The sequence below is a fragment of the Melanerpes formicivorus genome, unplaced genomic scaffold, assembly GCF_026170545.1.
Source record: "Melanerpes formicivorus ecotype bairdi unplaced genomic scaffold, bMelFor1.0.p_v2 SCAF_32, whole genome shotgun sequence".
NCBI lineage: Eukaryota > Metazoa > Chordata > Aves > Piciformes > Picidae > Melanerpes > Melanerpes formicivorus.
In genome coordinates, this window is record NW_027142384.1 from 2168067 (window position 1) to 2183175 (window position 15109).

General features: G+C 43.4%; 1 protein-coding gene across 1 annotated transcript in view; it reads left to right on the forward strand.

The window, feature by feature from the left end:
- Positions 1 to 15109, forward strand: part of KCNK9 (potassium two pore domain channel subfamily K member 9) — a 92712-nt gene that overhangs the window by 46603 nt on the left and 31000 nt on the right. The gene's annotated exons all lie outside the window — the stretch shown is intronic.

Genomic DNA, 15109 nt, shown 5'->3' on the forward strand with positions numbered 1-15109 from the left:
GGACTTGATGATATCTGAGGTCTTTTCCAGCCTGGTTGATTCTGTGATAACAGTGTTTAAAGGTAAGGAGAAGGTAAGCAGCTTATGGTGAAGTCTCTTGGTGCCATTCACTTTATTTCTTTAACATATTTCTTTACCTATTCTTCTAAGAGCATAGCTGTTGGACAGGTGATCTGTGGTATATGTGGCAGCAGCAAAAGGGATTGACAAAGGCAGGCAGACACATGTAGTTGGGGGCATGGGAATCTTTTAAACTGAATTTACCTCTAAAGATGTTGCCGTGTGAAACTGTACCCTTCAGCATCAGTGTATCAGGATCATCATCCTCCTTCCCCCACAGCCTTTGGGGTAACTCAGACAATTTTGTAGGTGCTTGCTGCAATTAAACAGCAGCTGCTCCTTGTTTTCCCATTTTCTACTCAGAGTGTGTAGATCATGTAGCGTGTTCCATTTGCTCCTACAAAGAGTGTGTAGATCATGGGTCAGACCATTCCTGGTCAGTGCCTTTTCTTCTCTCTGTCCTCTTGGTGCTCTGTTCATCTCGCCTGGGACTGCATTCCTTTGGGTTCATGTGAGTTCTTTGCCTGAGTCTTCTCTCTCCCTGTTCATACCCTACCTGTGATGAGGAGGACCTTTAACTATGCAGAGTTAGAAGGATAATTTGACTGAAAATTATCCTTCTCCTGATTTGGATGTCATACAAAACCTAAAGTGACCTTATAGGATGCAAGAGACAATTACATTCTTTTGTAGGAGTCAAGTAATGCGGGAGGCAAGCATTCCTATCCTGTCCTCTAACATTTGTTATGTACATGCTTTCTTAGAAACTGTTCTGCAAATATTACAGAGAACTCCAATGTATTAAAATTAGGTTTAGATTAGCACCCTCCCACCTGGAAATCAAAGTGCTTTACTCACCATGAGTTGAGCTCTCCAGAGCTTGAAGACAACCATAAAGCTTCTGTGAACATCCTTAAATAGCTGTTCTGCACATAAAAATGCTGCTCTTTTGAAACCAACTACCTAATTTCCAGAGCAAGTGATATGCCCATTGCTGTGTGTAGCTGTCTCCTTCCCTGGGTATGAATTGCCAGATTCTTCTGCTGGAGAGCATGGTCCAGGGCCTGCAGTGGTAGTTTTGGTATTACATACTTCTGTCCGGTTGAATTTCCCTTCTCCATTTAGTTCAAGTTCCAAGTGGGTAAGAAAGAGCAGAAATGACACACTGGGAACATAAACAAACAAAAAACCCCAAGAGTGTGTGGAAGATTTAAACAATATTAATCAGTGGTAGTAATTTGGAGACGTGTAGACAGGACGACGAAGTGGTAACATCACAATGCATTGGTGCTCTTGTAATCATTGGTGCTATCCTACTGACCTCCAACTCACCACAGAGGTATCATCTCCCCAGATGTGGAGTATATCAGTTATTATTAAGGACTCTCTGAAATCTCAGATATGTCTTCATCTGGATGTAGGGCAACATAACTATATAACCTCAGAACTTTGAGGATTTGTTCCAGCTGAAATTCTAGTTTGTTGTCCGATTTGCGTAAAATGCTCCACACATCGTTTCAGGGTGGTGAGTACAGAGCTCTGCATCCAAGGGAAGTTTTAGAGGGAGCAGAAATAACAAAAAATTTACTCACCACACCTGGCATCCTGCCAGGAGGCTGAGATTAAGCTGGTGAATGCTTATAAACAGCATGGCTGGCCCTGGTTGGAGATTTCCCCTTAATTCTTACAGCACAATTCCTCCAAAGCAGCCTGCTGAGCCTGGGAGTTAGTACCGCTTCCAAGGAAGAAAAGCCACCAATGAAGGGACTAGTTGCCTGGTGTCCCCTTCTTGTGCCTGATGTGTTGGGAGGCTAATTGCAGAAAGTTCCCAGCTTTGGGGAGAAAAGTGGAACAGACAAATGGGGAAAGAATAATTGGATTTTGTTGTCAGCCTGAGGAGGTGAATAGTTTTATGTGGAGAGTATTGCAAAATGGAGGTCTAACCCAATGGCCTTTGAAATCAATAGGAAGCCTCTAACTGGCTTTGGTTTCTTTTTGTTCCAAGTGAGGGAAAGATCTTGATAACAGGCTTTAACCAACACAATGCATACTTATCCTGGGCTCTGGGAGATACAGTTACCTGTCTAGACACATGGAGAGACAAAATTGTGATGTTTGCCTTTCCCTAAAGGCTTTAGGCCTTTAAAAACAAAACAAACCAAAATCAAATAGTGCATTCAGGGGGATTGGATGGAGGTGTCTGCAAAGGATGAGGTTTAAAGACTTTGTTTTGCCTGCCCAAAATTGAGTATCTATGTAATGTAATGCAAGGAGCAGAGAAACCAGTCTCAGTTCTGCAAGGAGGCAATGGGTATTGTGAGCCAAAAAGGTAAAGGAGACTAAACAAAAAAAAACCCCAGTAACTTCTTACTGCAGAGTCAAAAACCTGAGAAGATTTTTAGAGAGAAGGGAACTCAAGTTGGCAGTAAATTGAGGACACACAGATTGTCTTGGGAGTCTTCAGTCTACCTGCCTGGCTGTGCACATGTCAGCCATCTTATACATAGGATGTCCTATAACTGCAGGAGAAAATCAGAATAGTCTGTGACATACACTGGGGCATTGCTTTGCAAATGTATATATGTCTACCTGAGCAATGCCTGGTTACTATGGTAATGGGCATTATAGACATTCATATGGATTCCTTGACAACCTGTAATCCAGAGAGGAGAGAGTGATCTGAGACACAGTCTTTGCCAGATAGATAGGCTCCAAAGAACCTTCCCATGAGTCCTTGCTGGAGACCTTTGATTCATGTATTAAATTTATGTTCTTTAAGAGAATGAACTCTGGACACCCAGCTTCTGCTGCTAAGGTCTATGGTGGCACATGGCTAGACATTGTCTCAGAAATGCACAGACACCTGTGTAAATACCCTGGAATTTGCATTTATTGAGGCTCACCATGTATTTAATCATACATCTTCTTGTAAATAGCTAAATCCATTGTATAGGTGATATTTTAATATCCTAGAACAGCCAATGAACAGATTCATGGAAGCTCAGTCATGGAAGTTTAAAGGGACCTCTGAAGATCATCTAATCCCTTGCTCAAGCAGGGTCAGCTAGAATAGGGTTGCTGAGGGACACATCCAGCTGAAGATTCTGTCTGAGCAGCCTGTTGTAGTGTTGGCCACTCTCATAGTAAATGAGTTCCTTATGTTTAAATGACATTTTCTATATGTCAATTTGTGCCCATTGTCCTATCAGTGGGCACCACTGAGAGAAGTCTGGCTCCATCTTCTTAACATTCTCCTGTCAGATATTTATACACATGGAAAATATCCCCTGAGCCTTCTCTTCTCCAAGTCAAACAGTCCCAGCTTTTTCAGCCTCTTCTGTGACAGCTGATTCCATTCCTTAATCATCTTCATGGCTTTGCTCCAGTATGCCCATGTCTCTCATATTGGAGAGCCCCAGCACTTGGATGCCCTGGCTTCAAGTGTTCTCCTTTGGAGAATATCCACATTGTTCATCAGAAAGTGATCGAAAGGCAGGATCTGGACCTGTGTGTCCCAACTCTCTATTCTGACAGTGAAGCAGCGTTTTCTAGCCTGGCTCAGACATGGTTCCCTTCTTTGCCTTCTCTTCCCTGTAATGAAACCTGCTTGGACTGATTATCAGCAGTGGAGAAGTTGATGAGTCACTGTCTGGTAGAGCAGTGCAATTTTGTGTGGAGCACTGCACTGATCTGCCTACCCATCTCAGGCGAAGATTTATTTATGGTGCTCTCCAAAGTGATACTGTAATATCCTTTTCTAGCCCACATTCCCTCTGGTGCCTGCTCACTATGAGATTTATTGTATTTTTTTTCCCTCAATGTGTTAAATAAGATTATAGGCTATTGAGGTTGAAGGGACCAGGATATTGTTAGGATTTTTATCATCAAATTACTACTTTAAGCAAACTGGAAGTCTCTGATCAATCATGTAGAGCACAATATACTAGTTCTGGCCATGACATCCTCTCCTTTCAAAGCCCCAGCAAGATTCAGTAAGGATGCAGAGGTTACCTGAGGTAAAGGTGGAAAACGTATTGGTGTGAACAGCTGCTCCTGGTGCTGGCTCCTTCACTCTCAGGGAGAGTTCAGAGGCAATAGATTTGTCTCAGTGAAACATTTCTCCTGCTTGGTAAGTCGTGCTTCACTAATGCACTCATCTACCAGGAGGCTATTTTCAGTTTATGCCCATTCTAAAAATGAGAGCACATCTCTCTACTCCTCCCCAGCTTCTTTGCACTGCCCTGGGCATCTGATGCCTGCAGGGAAGTGTGGGTGCTTTACCATCTTCTTCAATGCAGTGTGAGAAAAGTGATCTGCTGAAGCTGTCTATGGCAGGGAGAGCTGGTTAGCCACTAGTTTCTCCTTGTCTGTTACAGGCATGAAGATGGTCAAATCAAATTGAATTTTGATACAAAATTAGAGTGTGTTTAGAGGCAAATTCTGTGTGTTGCCTTGAAAGGGACCTGCATTGCCCTTGGCACTACTAAATTTGGGTTGCTAAGCACAAGTGATAAAGTGGTACCTTCCCTGCTTCAGAAGAAATCCAAGATCTCTTCCTGCAGCATGCTGGTGGATGCATGGTGATAATGTTCCTTTCACATCCTGCAGTCCTAAATTTGCCTTATTTTGACTTGTGCCATCCTTGAGTCAATACACAGGGACTTTCAGTCTAGTACCCCAACAAGTTAATCTCAAGGGGCAGCAGTAAAATGATTAGTAAGAAGGGGTGGGGAGCACAGAGAGACAGAGATGAAATGGGATAATCCAGGAAAAGTTGTTGCAGTTTGCTGCGGGGGAATGAGTCACTGGTGGTGGTGGTTAATGTAGATTGCAAGAAATGTGCATCTTTGTTTTTTTTTTCTGGGTGAAATTTTGCAATGGAAAATATGGTTTAAATGTGGGCTAATGTCAAACAATGCAACAGGGACAATAAAGTGCATACGTGAAACTGAGCAGCTTTGCAACCAGCCACCCGGTGAAAGGATTGATGCCTTATTTATTGCAGCTTGTATGACAGGGGAAGAAATCAGGCCCACCAGGGGCCAGGGAAATTAAACATTACTCTCCTCTCACAGTAGGTGCTGAAAGTAGTCTGTTACCTCCTGTTACCTCTTTTGATGAGCATGCAGAAAAGCAGCCTGTTGCATGGTGGATGAGGCCATCTTTTTAGAGTTGTAGCAGAGTAATTTTGAGGGAAGCAGCAAGATTTCTGGCTGTGTGTTCCAGAGCATAAAATGTTTTCTGCATAGATCAAGAAAGTTGACATCCCTGCAAGATAAATTATTGATTACCTCTTATGGACGTGTTTTTACATAAAGAGAGCATCTTTGGACCATCAGCTAATGATGCCATTAGAAGCACGGTATTAAAGCAGAGCTGCCTTTTTTTCCCCGTTTTGTGCAAACTTTTGACTTACATGGGTTTCAGGAGAGGTCACTCAGTTTATACTCCTATGGGGCTTGACACTGTTTCCATGTCATGTAATTCTGTGCCATTATGTGAATACTGTGTCCTTAATTCCCTGTGGACATGTCTCAACATTTATTAAAATCCAAAAGCACATGTTGGGAATGTGCTAGCCAAGACTGATTTAGTCCTGTGCATAGTGTCCAGTAAGTGATACTGCTTCCCAAACCCCTCCTAGATCCTTAACCTTTGTCATTGTAACGGTTCTGCACACACCATTGGTACCCTTGGTGACTGCTTTAGTTGGCCCACATTTTCTTCTGCTTTGAAAACAGTAGTAATTTCTTTGATTGTAAGCCAACATCTGTTGGTGTGTGCTAGTCACAATTTAGGTGCCTTAATCTAAAGTATACTATACTCTAACATCTACCAAAGCCCAGGTCTAAAGGGACTTGGCACATGCCCATGCCTGTGGGGACCACTGATATACAAATGATTCATAGATGTGGAATACATGCCATGATCCTCCCTCTGTGGTTAATAATGACCGACTTTGGCAAGACTGCAGAGCATTAAAGGATGCCCTATGGCCATCCTAGATGCATTATGTGGTGCAGTTAAGTGCTAACAGGTACCTAAGGTAAAGCTGGAGAGATGTGACTGATGCTTTTCCAGAGGAGGCACAGACTAAAAATCCAAGTCTACCCTTTGGTAATGCAGGGTTAAGTTTTTGGGGAACTGATTGCTTTCTACTGGAGAGACATTTCTTGTGCTATAAAGCATCTGTTAGCTAGTACCTGATAATGGGGTTCATTGCATTCAGCTTATAAAAATATTATTTATATATCAGCAAAGATTAAGGACTTGAGTCTATTCCTGCTGTGACAGCTGTGAGGTTACCAAGTACACAGCATTACAAAGTGATTTGGTAAATCTGAATGAGATAAGCAGTCGTTGAGAACAGCCTAAAAGGCAGCACGGTCAAGTCAATCTGAATGCAAGCTGAATGGATGGGACATACGGCTTTTTGCAAGAGACAGTCTTATGGAGTCAGGACACAGGCAAAATGCAAGGCTAACCAGCTTAGGAGACAACTAGGCTGTGGCTGAGCAGGATAGCTTTGTGGTTTAAATGCCGGTAGAGCTGTTGTTTCAGGGTTCTGCACTTCACTGTCACAGGCTCACAAACTGCTTTGTTTGTTGTTGATGCTCTCCCCTGCACAGCCTTGCTTCTGCTTCAGAGCTGCTGAGGTACAGAAGTGTCCAGATGGGGAGTAAAATGTTTTGCTAAAGCATTTGAGCTTATTGTAAAACCAGGCAGGCCTTGCTTGAGAGAGGGATGCTGGTATCAAGGCTGGTTCCTACAGTATCTATAGCTATGTATGCATATATATTCATAAATATGTATTTGCATATCTATGTATGTATGTGTAGCTGTAAGTGTGTCATTCTTGTCTCTGCCTATCACAGGCTTAGAAGTGCTCTTTAGGAGGTGATGGGAGAGATAGGAGCATAGATGTACCATCACCTTCTCCACATGGATTTCTCCTGATGTCTTTGGCTGGCCACAGAATGCTGAAGTGAGCTGCACTAAGGCCTCCAAAAGGCTAAAGAAAAGCTGAGACTGTCAGCTTCCTAGGAGAAAGTATTGTAAAATAAGGAGTTGGTGGCCTCTTGAGTAGAGGAAACTGCTGACTATGATCATCTAGCAGAATAGTGGCCAGTTTGAAACGCCCCTAATATGTGTCAGACCCATATTGAGAAAACAGACTTCTCAGGAGGCAGTATTTGTCAGCAGGTGTATGCCAAAGTGTCTGAGTCAGTGTTCTGCATGTGGGAAGGTTCTGGATTTCCCAAGGCAGCCCTAGTGGCCTGTAAAGCCCAGTGGTGCAGGAGCCAGCATTGTTCTTTGGAGGTGGCCAATTTTCCCGCCAGTGCTATGGAGGGACTGAAACCTTTCATCCAATGACCTCAGGAAGCTCAGTCACTTGTGCTTGTCTCCTTCACACCACAAGTTTTCTAAGAGCACAAAGTTTGCTGTGAAAAGGCAAAGGGAAAGAGAGGGACAGATGGGAAAGAAAGAACCAGGTGGGAGAAGATAAGTAGGGCAAATGCAGGATTTTTTTGGAACCAGTGGTGGCCAAATTGGCAAGCCAGAATATTCCAGGAGGAAACAGAGATCATGATCAGACATCAAACATCTCTGGTATCCCTTGCCAGTTGTTTCTCTCTGGAAAGACAAAGAAAGTAGGAGTGTAACTGACTTCATGTCATTCCAGGAGCCTCTAGCACAGTGTCGTCAGCCACAACATGCCATAAGCTAATCTTCTGTACCCAGATCATGGTTTGGAATCGCGGCCTCAGACGGGCTAGAGAAGATCAGATGGCCAGGAGCCAATGTGTGAAGGGCTTGACAGGCTGTGATGACTATGCCCTGCGTGACCAGGAGGAGAAATGAGTGTCACATGACTCTGCAGCCTAAACATAAGAAAATGAAAGAAGCACTGTCCCTAATTTGTCAGTAGGAGCTCTGGTGATAATGAGGAATGGGAGGTGATACCCTGTGGCATAGCCACCATTAAGGAAGAGGAGCACATGTGCTCTGCAGCTGTGGGGCAGTTACTTCTTACCTGTCTCTCTTCCCACAGATGTACCAGGGAAGATCTGCAAAATAAGCCAAATTCTCTATTTCACTCTAAAAGCCAGTGAAATAGTAATTTTGGCAAAGAACGAGTTTTCTGGAAATCAATTACCTAAAATTCATCCTTTGTCTGTATAAGGTCTTGCAGATTGCAGTATAGTGTTTTTGTTTCCTGATGGATTTCTTGCATTGGGGATTGCTCTTATTTTAATGACAGCCACTTTGAACAAATGTAGTAAGGAACACCCTTTAAAACCAAGTCAGGCAGCTTTTCCCCATGCACCTTTCAAGTATGGGCAATGATTGTGCCACCTTGTTATATCCAGAAATGAGACTTGTGCTTAAGTGGATTATGTACTTTTGCTCAGTGGCTTCATATGGAGAGCAGAGACCATGAGCCAAGATTTCTGGATCCCGCATTGCTTGTTGGCAATGTCCTACAGCCTGTGACAGGGCCACCTGGTTTATTATTTAGCAGAAAGCTGGGGCTTCTTTTAAATGCACCTTGCTAGGGGTTGGTCCTCGATCCTTCCCACAGAGCTGGATTTCTTCCCTGTTTATTCCTTTCCTGTTTACATACTTTAATTCTGCAGAATGCGACTTGAAAGATGCTGTGCAGATGAGTTTAGAGATTGCAGCTTGTGTGTGAATGCCCCTGGACTCTTGGCTTGACCTCCAGATAGCTGTAGGTGCTAGAGGATGAGCAGATGGCTTCATGCCATGATACAAAATGTGCAACACTTCCTGCAAGCATAAAGAAGAGACTGAAGGTTTTGTACCCAATTAAGAAGGGGGAGTCCCACAGTAATAGTTTCAGAAAGGGCAACTATTGCAACCTTGTTTTACTGCTAGGGGAAAAAAAAAAAGTGTATTACCAGGAAACACAAAAAGCAGCAGGAAGGCAATGCAAAATACTAGTGGAGGGTTAAATCTGGGGAGCTTTTCTATGAGATGAATAAAAAGGCTTGTGCTACCTGGCTACTAAAATTTAATGGATGAAAAAAATGAATAAAGAGGTGAATGATTTGGCTTCCTCAAAGGGCATAGCACTTAGCAGTAATGGGGGGAAATTACAGAAGGTTAAAATGCCATTTGAGTACAGTACAGATATGCAGTCAGATGTTTTAGTTTAGAGGATAACCTGCCATGGAGATATGTGGCACTTAGTTGGCATTTTTTAACTAGGTAAGTGCACAGAGGGGATAAAGGCAAATGCGCATTTGGAGAAAGAAAAGGTGTGTGAGCAAGTCTGTTGATATATGAATGCATGTGAAGCTGTGTTGTGAGGAGCCATGGGTATTTTGCCCATAAATAATATGAACGTAAGATCTGGTAGAATCCAGTGGGATGGCTTCAGAGGTTACTATCCCAAGGAAGAGTCATGGTAAGAATCACAAATCAGCAGGGTTTATTTGGACATTTTTATTCCAGTGTTTGCTGTTCAGAGATCCCACAGCCATTTTCACTTACCAATGGATAGACACCACTATTCCCAATTTATTTAAGGCACTAAAGAGGCTTAGGAGGTCACAGCTCTCTGTAGTCACTTAGTTGGTTAGCAGCTGACCTGAAAAAAAAGAAATTCTTATCATTTAGACTTTTCAGTGAAGTGTACTGTCTCTGAAGTTCATATAATTTTTTCCTACCCTTTCCAGTCAGTACTGGAACCTGCTGTATCAAAGTGCTGCTGGGAAACTGTCTCTTGGAGGAGGGGTAATCTCCAGCTGAACCACAAGAAAGATTATAGTTGTCCAATTTATATTACAACTTCTGATGTTTTTTTTTAATGCTTGTAAAAAAATATTTGAAACTGTAGATAGTTCTCCAGAATCAAAAGGAGAAATGTCCAAGGTCTTTTCAGCAACCATGTTGGCAACTTTATCAAGCAAACAACAGCTGTCTTGGCTTCTTATAGTGCCTGTTGTTGTAGCCAGTATGAAGGAGCAGCTACATTCTAAATTTACAGGAAGCCACAAAGTTCATGTGTTCATTCATTTATTTTTCATCCATGCACTGAGCAGGAGGCAGCCAGCAGCTGTTGCACCAGTATCCAAGGTGAGAGGGAATGGCAGGGGTTACAACTAAGTCCCTTGTCCCATTAGAAGTGGAGCAGAATTTTCAGGTGAAGTCAGAGTCAGAGACACCTGTAGTTGTTAAGGATTCAGTCCCTAGCTAAGATCTTGGTCCAGTGGAGCTCCAAAGAAATGTCCGGAGATCCACAACCCCTTTAAGTCTGCAAATCTTAGAACAGTTGTGAATTTGTCCTGAGACAGAGAAGTCCAGTTGTGACAAGAGACTTTACATTTTCTTTTCTTCCCTCATTTGATTTCTGTTTTTTCCTAGCATCAACACACAGTCATTTCCCCAGTCTCTTTAAAGCCCCAGGATCCAGTTCTGCTCATTCTTCATTCTGTATTTATTTAATATGAGCAAGCAGAAGCTGGTTGATGAAACATGCTACTGAACTGAATGAGGCCATCACAGGAGAAAATGGGTTTATTTTTCTCCTCATGACAATTTGGCTAAGTAGGCAATGACTCCTGCAGGATTTCACATTGAGGTCATGGAGTTACAGGCAGCTCTCCTTACACAGTTCCCCTCAAAGCCTCAGCCTTGGAACTAATGATGTGTCATGTTCATATGCTTTGACCTCTTGGTACTGATGATGTTATGAAGTGAGATGTATTTAGGACCTGGAACAAAGATGGACTTAACATTCAAAGATTCCATATCAGTTAAAAAAGCACCCAAGCACCACACCTCTGAACCTGAACAGAACCGTGGAGTCAGGCACTTCCTCTTGATATACGTGTCTTGTTGATTGATGACAATGAAAGAGGTGGCATCTCTTTAACCTAAGGCCCATGTCTGAGCATAGTTGTCACTGAATTAGTACCTGGAGAGGCAGTGCTTCCAAGTCCAGGAGCATACAAAGATGCTATTGTGGTGTTGGTACAAAGACAGACTTTGACATGGGCAGCCTGGATACTTGCTGCAGTGTGACAGTGGGTGGTTGGCATTATGACTAACAGATCAGGGGTTTAATCACCTACACAAGATTAGGTTAAAGAAAAGCTATGTAGTGTGAACGCTTCCAGAACTGACCATGAAGACAATATATAACACACGGGGATATGTCCCTAGCTTCGTATGACTGTATCTGACACCCTTTGCTGCTTAAGAGTTGTGTGAGCAAATATCTCAGGCATGCAAATAGAAAGATCTCCTTCCCATCAGATATAGGATTATTTTCTGAATTGGTTAACATCAAATGCCTGTGCTTCCTAATAAGCTTAAATAACTGCACTTGGGATCATCTTCATGGAAATTTCCGTACGCCTGTTGCAGAGAAGCCAATAACCAGCTGTCAAGCAATGAACCTCAGTCCACACACCCAACCAGGAAGGCTGCTGTGTGGAGGGAGTGATGACTCCACATCTGACTTATGCTGCTACATGAGTGGAATTGCAGGGTTGCATGAGTGGAATTGCAGGGTTGCATGAGAGGAATTGCAGGGTTGCATGAGAGGAATTGCAGGGTTGCATGACTGCTTGCACAGTGGGCTTGAGTTGCTGCAGTGGCTGTCCCAGTTGTGCAAGAAGCTCCCAAGAAGAGATACGGAAACTGTTGCTGCTGGACTGCCCATAAATTCAGCCCAATTAGGGATGAAGAAGAAATCTTCTTCCTTTGGTCCCCATCCCTTTTTCATTGCAGAGGTGGAGTGAAAATGTGTGATCATAACTGCTGTGTTATTGTAGCTCTTCCTTAGTGCCCAGCAGTCTCTAAAGGTGGTCTTTCCTCCTCCAGTCCTGACAGCTCTCCCATAATTGATAGAGGTTAGCTTTTGTCCCTTAGCAGCTCTGCAGCAATACTTTTATGGCAGCTTTGCTTTTTTCTTCCTTGAAAGGTTAATGCCTCCTATTTCCTTTGTGCTAGTGGTAGAGTAGTGGTAGTGTGAGTAGTAGAGATGCTGTGTTTGAGGTATTTAGAGTAGAAGTTTACAGTTATCTAATCTGCATCTTGAGAGATGTAATAGATGCCATCCAGGAATATGAAGAGTTGTTTTGTCGTGATTTTATTAAAAGTGTATTTTTTGGTAAAGGGGATCCTTAGCCAATAATCAAAAAGAGAAGCTGCAGATCATTAGGAAAACAATAAAGGATCAGACTAATGACTCTTAGGGCCTCATTTGCTCTTCAGTTAATTAAACAGACAACACAGATGCTGCTGCTGTTAATAATATCATTCAATTACTATGCTGCTAAGTATTATGGTCCCTAGGAAACCATTACCCAGTGCTGATTGAGAAGGGGAACTGTGAAGGGCTACTTAGGGGACAATAAACCATGTCTCTGTTGAAAAGGGGGCTGAAAGCAATGTTTGCAGGAGACACTAGGTGCTTGAATATGAGTAGGTGCAAGGTTGCTTGAGATAGTAAAGGAGCTGAAGGGCTAATCTGAAAAACTACTCTCTTACCCCAACGGTGCTAACAGTGCTCAGAGAAGCTGGTTAGGGGTCAAGGGGAGACGTTTTTGTGAGGAAAGGGATGGGGTGGAAAGCTCTTTGCTTGTGGAAAAAAGAGAGAGTGTGCAGAAAGCAGCCAGGAGACGGATGGTGAATAAAGGGAATTAGAACTGGAAATGAATGTATCTCAACACCCCAGAGTATACTAAGCATCTCTCCAAGGGAGACAGGGCATATCTTAACAGCTTCATTGAGCAGTACAGCTAATAGATTCCCTTGTTTGGTATTTCCCCTCTCCTGTTTTGAGGATAAGTGTAAAATCCAGGGCTGGGGGTAGAAGACCTCATCTCAGCCTTTGCAACTTTATCAAACTCAGTCCACTGGGTATCCCTCATTTCACTTCCCCCCTCCCTCCCCCTTCTCTCTGTGTTTGCTTGTGTAAAGTGAACTTTTATAGTATTTATCTGTACTGTGGCAGCAGCTACAGAGCTAGACCAGGGATGTAGGAGGTCTTGGCTACTGTGATGCTGAAGCTGGTGGGTAGCAACAGTCTGGGGTTAATGGTCTCTGTCCTTGGTACTTTCATCTGTTTTCTGGTCCCCAGGAAATGTCTTGGATGTAATAGCTTATCTAATGTGAAGAAATATGTTGGAAAATGCTTGTCAGTAGCTCCATGTAAGAAAACATGGCTGTGCTGACATTTGAGCACAATGCTGAGCTCAGTTTGCTTTTGTATTAGACTACTTTGCAGGTTCTTATGGTAAGGAGGTGTAACAGTGGCAGGGACTGCACTGCCCTGTAGTGACAGGAGGCTCCATTACAACTAGTTTTGCTAGTTGCAGAGGGATTCTTTACTGGCCTCTCCTGTGCCAAGATCAGGTTTTCAGTTTGCATGTTAGAGGCTGAAAAGATGTATGTTTGTGCATGGATTTCTCTGTGGTACAAAATTATCCCACCCTGAAATAATAAAAGAATTAAATTCACATCTGAAAGGTGCTCTGGAAAAAGTGATTGCTGTGATGAGACACTGAAAGAGATTGCCTAGAGAGGTTAGGGATGCCCCATTCCTGGAAGTCTTCAAGGCCAGACTGGATGGGGCTTTGATCTAATAGAAGATGTCCCTGCCCATGGCAATGGATTTGTAACTAGATGATCTTTAATGTCCCTTCCAACACAAACTATTCTATTCCATGGTGCTATTATTTTCTTTAAAATTCAATTTATAAAACACCCCTGTATGCTTTTTTACCCAACATGTATTTGTTCATGCAGGTTCACTTTTGTCACTGTCTGGTGCCATGGTTTAGTCTTGAGGCCTGTGGTGACAGGTTGGACTTGATGATCCTCAAGGTCTCTTCCAACCTTGGTGATTCTGTGATTCTTAATACACTATGCCAAATAATTTTGAATTAATTGAATCCCACACTGTACCCCCACTGAATTAATGTCTGAGCACCTCAAATCCTGAAGGCAGAGACTGTTCTGGCCGACAGGACTGAGAGTGTGACCTGGCAGTTAGCTTCTCTTTGCTCTTCTGCCATGAGCAAGGTGTGGACTTGGGAACATGATGGGGATTGAGACCTGGGCATGCACCAGCGTCTTGCCAGCTCTCAGGCTGGAAGGGGCCCTTGAAAGCCAAAGGCTAACTCAGATCTGGTGGTGTTTGCAGGGAGTGGACCTGCTACCTAGTCCTCAGACTGGGGTCATCTAGATGTTTTCAGCAGCTCTGTCTCACTGGGGCTATGTGGCCGCTCTTTCTGGAGGAAGGAGATTTATTGTGAATGAAATCATCCTCTGATGTGCTCTGGTGTAAGCAAAGTGTCTTCTCATTTCTGTACAGTTTGTCTCTGCTGACAATGACCTATCAAAGGCAGCTTCGTATCTCCTTCACATCATCCAGACAGGGATCAGCCTTGCAGGGCAGGGACACACCACCACCACACACTTAGGGTGTGTGAGAGGCACTAAGGGGCTGGGATGGCACAGGTCAATGGGGCCAAGTCTGTGCTCTGTGTTTGGGCAGATGGAAGCTATTCCAGGACACCATATTCAGCTTTTTCCAGGCCTGCTTGAAAGGGTTTGGCAGCCTGTGCCCTGAAATATGCTCACCTTCTGTATTGTCCAGGGTAACTGGTGACTGTACAAACTTTCCCAGTGCTCCCAGTTTATTTTGTGGTGACTGCTCCTTTATTGTGGATGTGTTCATAACTTGCTAGCTGGCAACAAAACTGGTGAAGGGGCTCAAGGAATGTCCTATGAGGAGCAGCTGAGGGCTTTGGGCTTGTCTAGTTTGGGAGTCTGAGGGGTGACTTTATTGCTCTCTACCGCTTCCTGAGGAGGGTAAGCAGAGGGAGGTACCGATCTGTTTTCCCTGATAATCCAGTCATAGGATGAGTGGGAATAGTTCAGAGCTGTGTTAGTGGATGTTTAGGCTGCACATTAGAAAGCATTTCTTTACATAGTGGGTGGTCAAACACTGGAACAGGCTTCCTGGATGGAAGGTCAATGCCCCAAAGCCTGTCAGTGTTTGACAGGCATT